The sequence below is a fragment of the Podarcis tiliguerta genome, assembly GCF_965153285.1.
Source record: "Podarcis tiliguerta genome assembly, chromosome: 2".
In the NCBI taxonomy this organism is placed as follows: Eukaryota; Metazoa; Chordata; class Lepidosauria; order Squamata; family Lacertidae; genus Podarcis; species Podarcis tiliguerta.
The window spans coordinates 60908448-60914454 of NC_139535.1; the positions used below are offsets into that span (position 1 = coordinate 60908448).

General features: G+C 46.7%; 1 protein-coding gene across 2 annotated transcripts in view; it reads right to left on the reverse strand.

The window, feature by feature from the left end:
• LOC310669412 (proton-coupled amino acid transporter 1-like) overlaps positions 1 to 4739 on the reverse strand; it is a 40063-nt gene extending 35324 nt beyond the window's left edge. The window contains exon 1 of one of the 2 annotated variants that reach the window (XM_083423281.1): positions 4596 to 4739. The gene's annotated coding sequence lies outside the window, so the exon portion shown is untranslated. Of the gene's footprint in view, positions 1 to 3948; positions 4052 to 4595 lie in introns of those variants that run through there. The other variant, XM_083423282.1, reaches the window with a different exon arrangement.
• Between the last annotated feature and the right edge of the window lie 1268 nt (positions 4740 to 6007).

Below are 6007 nucleotides of genomic sequence, written 5' to 3' on the forward strand. Positions count from 1 at the left end.
AGATTGGCAAAGGTCAATTCAGCTATTCCTGGTCTTCCTAGACACCTCCTGTTGCTAAAATATACCTTTCCATTGGGAAATAAAATGTAAGAAAACATAAACAGATGCTACTCAACACCTTTCTTTTTCTCTTTTGGAAATGATAACCATAGCTGTCAACTTTTCCCTTTTCTTGCGAGGAATCCTATTCAGAATAAGGGAATTTCCCTTTAGAAAAGGGAAATGTTGACAGCTATGATGATAACTGATACTCAGTCTGCAGAAGACTGGATGAAATGAAGTTCACTGTGGAGATTGAGAACTTCTTTCTTGGCTTCCCTCCCCCTCCAAGCTTTTATGGTTTTTGATTTCCAAGAAAACAGTTTTAGCAAGTCTGATGGTTCCTTGTGATTTTAGGAGCAACAAACTAGAAATATGTCAGTAGGCTTGATGCATATAAGTGGCATGACTAACAAGGACTAACTAAGAGGGAGGCACACCCATTGAACCTGTGGGCCGAGCATTGCCTTGTCGCACAGGGTGGAGGAGCGAGACCAAAATCTGACACACACATGCCCTCATGGTGCCTTCCCAAAAGCAGCTAAGCAAGGTGCAGGGATTTGGCAAGGAGGTGCAAGGCTCTGGCAGGGTCCTAAACCCCTCCCACCTTCTTCCCAAAAAGAAAAGTGCCTACCAGGCTTTGGGAAGGAAGTTGAAGGACTCTAGGACCTTGTCAGAGCTCTCATGCCTCCTTCCCAAAGCCCAGGACCTCCTTACCTGACTTTGGGAAGGGAGCATGAGGGCTGCCAGGGGCATCAGATGTTGCCAAGGGCTGCCAAAAAAAGCCTAGAGAGCCACATGTTGGACTGCCTTGCTTCAGACCTACTATTTTCAGTGCTTCAAACCAGTGGCATTGCGTGGGTTGTCAGCACCCGGGGCAAGGCAAGTAATTTGCGCCCCCCGCTGCACTGTCCCTCCCCCAGATAGTCCCTCGCTCTCTCCGCACCGCACCACATGCCTGGCACACACACCCCCCTCCACAGTGGGCAGCGACCCGGCAGCTCGGATCGGATTTGCACAGCCAGCACTGCAGTGAGTGAGAGAGAGTGAGCCAGGTAGGGGCAGAGAGCTGCGAGTGCGAGCGCGCCCCCCAGATGTTGCACCCGGTGCAACCCGCCCCCCCCTGCACCCCCACGCTATGCCACTGCTTCAAACCACAGTTTAGAGGATCAAAAACCTATTTTGTGATTCTCTGTTCTCTCCTTCCAAAGAAATAAATTCTCTCCTGTTATTCGGAGTTAGTGATAAACTACAGTTTGCCATTACAGCCAAACAATAGTTTGTACAACTAGACAGAGGAAAGAATGAGAAAGTGGAATACTCATTCATGTACCACCAAATCATGGTTTTGTGTTACAACTATCTGAGCATTTGTTTAAGAAGAATTTAAAAGATTTCTTTTTCTATTTTATGTCCATGCAGCCCATACAGTTCCATATACACACAATGTGTGAACCAAATGAGTCATATATTTAATTAACAACAGTTTCTGTAGGTTCACTTCCCTTAGGTTTTATAATTTCTAATGTGACTTGAAATGTGCCAAGATTTTGGACTGCCAGGTGCAATTTTTTTGATATTTTTTGCTGCGGTTCTGCAGGAATCTGTCTGGCACCTATTCTGCTTTATATTAATATGTTTCTTTCACTCTTCAGCATAGGCCTATCTTGCTGTAACGCAAATGCAGTGCCAGTAGTAATTATCTAATTTATTTATCTGGATTTCTATTCCATCAGCTCATATCTTGAACCTGCAATAGAAATGCACTACAGAACGCACTTCAGAAATATGCAAGCTATGCAAATGCATAGTATAGAGATAAGTTTTCCGTGTCATTCACATGGAAGTTTCAGTTTCATCATTGAATTCTCCCCAAAACAATTGTTGCACCATCTCAGCTGAATTTAACATACATTCAGAATATTCCAATAACCTGCCACTGCCAAAAGATATTAAACATGGAGCAATCTGAGCCTATTCACCAAAAATGGACCCTAAACTCTATCCTTTTTTGCAATTGTAAAAGGCTACAATTTCCAACCTTTATATAACAAAGCAAACCCTAGTTGCGCAGAGCCTAACAACTCAAACTGCAAGCTGTTGTGCACAAAGAAAACTCTTGCACAAAGTAGTCCAAGTACAGATAATTACACAGCAATAGCTGTGTACTCCCTCCTATCCCACTAGATATATCATAGCTGAAGCAGAACACTCAGCAACTAGGTATTAGAGTCTGAGTACTGCAAGGCACAGATAATCGCTCTCTTATTCTCCTATCCACCCCTGGCATAATGCCATCCTATAATTACTCCATCAATAGGTAGTGGGGTTCTTCTCTTTTGAAAACTAGCCAGGAAAACTAGCCAGGAAAAAGTCTCCTCCCCACTGATGGCATGGATTAGATTAGAGACTATGAAGTAGCAGGAAGCACAAGAGGCCAATTCCACTACAATCAGCAAGAACAGCTAGAGGAGGTGAGACCTGGAAAAGTACTAGAGGAAGGGTTACAACCTCAGATACAAGAAGAAAAAATCACAGAACAGAGAGATCCTGAGAAGATATTGACATCATAACTGGGCATATACCTTAGTGAAAAATCAATTGTGACAACAGTACTGTAAAAAGAAAAAAGTTTACATAGCTTTGTTGTCCCTAGGTGACTGCCTCCTCAGTACTGCAAAACAGCTGCATTATTGGTCCCAGTGCTTTTTATTTAAAAAAAATGTTTAAGGGTACTCTCATTTTCCCACTCATATTGAAATACTGCCCCACAATGAGGCCAAACGTAGATTCAAAAAATGTTTAGGGGCATGCGTCCCCCCAGAAAATAAGCACTGATTGGTCCATTTAGCTTAGCATAGAAATGAAAGCAGTTCTCCAAGGTTTGGGACATTTATTTTTCCCAGTCCTACCTGGATACCATCTGAAGCTGGGATCTTCCACATACAAATGTTGGATTTGCCAGTGAGTTACGACCCCTCGCCAATTCTTTGATAATGCTGTCACTCACAGGGGCCTTCACTGAAGTGAATGCAAATATCTACTTGCCACGGAAAATCACAAGCTTGTGAATTGCTCCAGATTCTGCACTGCTTTTAATCACGACTTGGGACTCTCCCTCCCCCCCCCCCCCGCAACCCCTGTCCTTCCTTTAGTTTTCCCCCAATTGTGTTTACTTTGATATCGCACTACAAATTGCTATGATCCATTGCAGAGATTTCTTTTTCCTTTTCTTGTTTTTCTTCATTGGTTGTATTGTTAAGGAAAAACCAAAACCAGCAACAGTAATAATACTTTGTAAGGAGTAAAGTAAAGAAAAAGAAAAAGAAAGTCTTGGAGGAGAAATGCCCATAACATACTTACATGACCACCCTTGTGTACACACAGTGCTCAAGTAGCTCCTAGAAGACAGCAGTTCAATGACAGCCCCAGTCCCTGAGGCATGCTTCCTTCCTCGCATCCTCACCTAAATTTAATTAATCTAGCAGTGTCTTTCTACTGAGCACTGTATCCCAAGCACTTACTGCTGAGAGATATTGTCTATGAGATTCAGTTGGCACTTCAGATCCACCATATATTTTCCGCCCGCTCCAACCTCTCTGCTGGACTACATTTCTTCACAGCTTTCCCAATCCACACTGGCTCCTCAGCAAGAAAACCTTCTTTTAGCACATACTTCCACCTAACTTGCGTAACTACTGCAAAGTACCGGTAACTGGATTCCAGTTCTGCTATGCAACTTCCTCCACTTGGGCCCTCGCTTTGCCAAACAGAAATAACCTCTGTTTAGAACATGCAAATGACATCTCCATGTGCAGTCATTTGCTGCGGCTACTAATTTGGACGTTGCCGCGTACAGCAGCGTCCAAGCGCATTAAACGAAGAATAATAAAATAAAATGACACCTACCCGATTCGCAAGTGCAACCTTCTCTCCTCTGTTAAGCAGCTCTTGTTTCCTCCTTCATGATTCCTGAACGGACACTCCAATGACTGCTACCCACCCACCCCAGCCCTGCAGGGCAAGCCAAACGTTATCCTTGGCAAAGAACAAAGTCACCCATGACATCTGCATGCTTAACGTTAAAAACAACAACACAATTCGTCCTCGCCAAGCATGCATCTCATGATCTAGCCTCTGACATGCCCTTTTCTGGGGTACGTTGTCTCGTGACCCATTCCAGATCTGTACGTTATTCAAGATCATAACAATAAACAAAAACCAAAACACGGCCAATCAATCCCTCCCACACTGATGCACAAGCACATATGCAGCTGCACCTGACAGGCTCCTGAGCCCACACCTCTGCGCGCACCCCTTGGGCTGCGCACCTATCCTTGGAGCCGAGTCACTGCACCACTTAACCTTGCTGCCTGGAGACATCTACCGACTTAGCATCTCCCTGTCGTGCAGCAGGGAACGCGCGTGGCCCCCTTTGCCAGTCTAAGTCCGCGCCCACTTAGGCTGGCAGCCGCTCCAGCTCCCGTCCCCCCCCCCCGTGCCAGCTTCCCCGCAAGCCTTGCAAACATCCCCGCTCCATCGCCCCCATCACTCACCAGTCCCACCCCGGCAGGTAGGATCCTTGTTCCGCCTTTCCCCTTTCACCGCCTTTCCATTTTGGCCTCTTCCTGCGGCAGGTCATCTGATCGAACCGGCTTTGTATGCTCACGTGGCTCAGCCGGAGGCGCAGACGTCACGCCGAACTCTTCCAGCCCAGGGTGGGGATTTCTCCGAAGCTGCCGGTTTCCACTTCCGCCCGGACAAGGAGGGCTGCTGGGGATAACGCGCGTGCGCAGCGGCGAAGCCGGAGCATCGCCGGGTTGGACGGCGAGGCTGCTGCCGGTTAGGCGCGCCTCCTAGAGGGCAGCCAGCGCCAGAAAGGAACTCTCCAAGGGTTGTTCAAACTTGGATTCCCCCCCCCCCGGACGTTGGTGGACTACCACTCCCATCACCCCTGACCACTGGGGCCTGCTAGCTAGGGCTGATGGGAGTTGTAGTCCCACAACAGCTGGGGACCCCAAGCTGGCTAGCCAGTCCCACAGTGGAAAGTAGCGCCTCTCGAGAGCAGGGGCGTTTGAGGTGACCTGCAATTTCAGGAGCCCCACCTGGTCGTCGCCTTCGCCTTCTTTGCATCTGGTCCTGGAGTTGGGACCACGAGGGTCATCTAGCCCAACCCTCACGAAGTTCATTTTTTGCCCAACGTGGGGCTTGAACCCACAACCCTGAGATTCAGAGTCTATTGCTCTACCAACTGAGCTGTGTTTCAAAGAGTTTTGCAACAAATGCTGCAGGCCTCTTTCCCTCAGAGATTTCTGGGTACTTATCGATAACCCCTTACAGAGCGACTTCTTGTTGTTATATATTTATTTACACCCTGCTTTCCCCCCTGATGGGACTCAAGGTGGCTTGCAGATAAAAAGAAGAACCGCCAAAGACGATCATTAAAAACAATTGAACATGGCTAAAAATTAAAACATATTAAATTAAATTAAAAATAATATATATATTCTACCAAAATTATATGTGCTTAAAAGGTGTGGTGTGTGTAAACAGCAGTCTTGACTCTCTCTCACGACTGTTAAAGGGCTTCCACAACAGAGGCAAGAAGCTGAAAATTGCAACTTGCTTTAATGAAAAGAACAGAACCACACCCCGATTGCTCAAAGAAAGCAAGCCAAAGCTTAGGCTGGGTAGAAGGCTGGGCTCTGGCCATTTCCACGCAGTGCTCTCTTCTTACCTTATCTACAAGAACTGGGAGCAGTTCGCCTCAGGCCAGGCTTGCTCAGTACTAGTCTTATGCTAGGCTCTGCCTCATTCTCTAGCTGACCACCACAACAAATTGCACAATGCACATTGCTCCCATTCTACAGTGAGAGAGGGTGATGGGGCGTGGGAGCCTACCTGCGTTTTCCCCTGGACACTTCCTGAGCTTCCAGGTTGGGACTACAGCACCAAACCAGACTGGTGA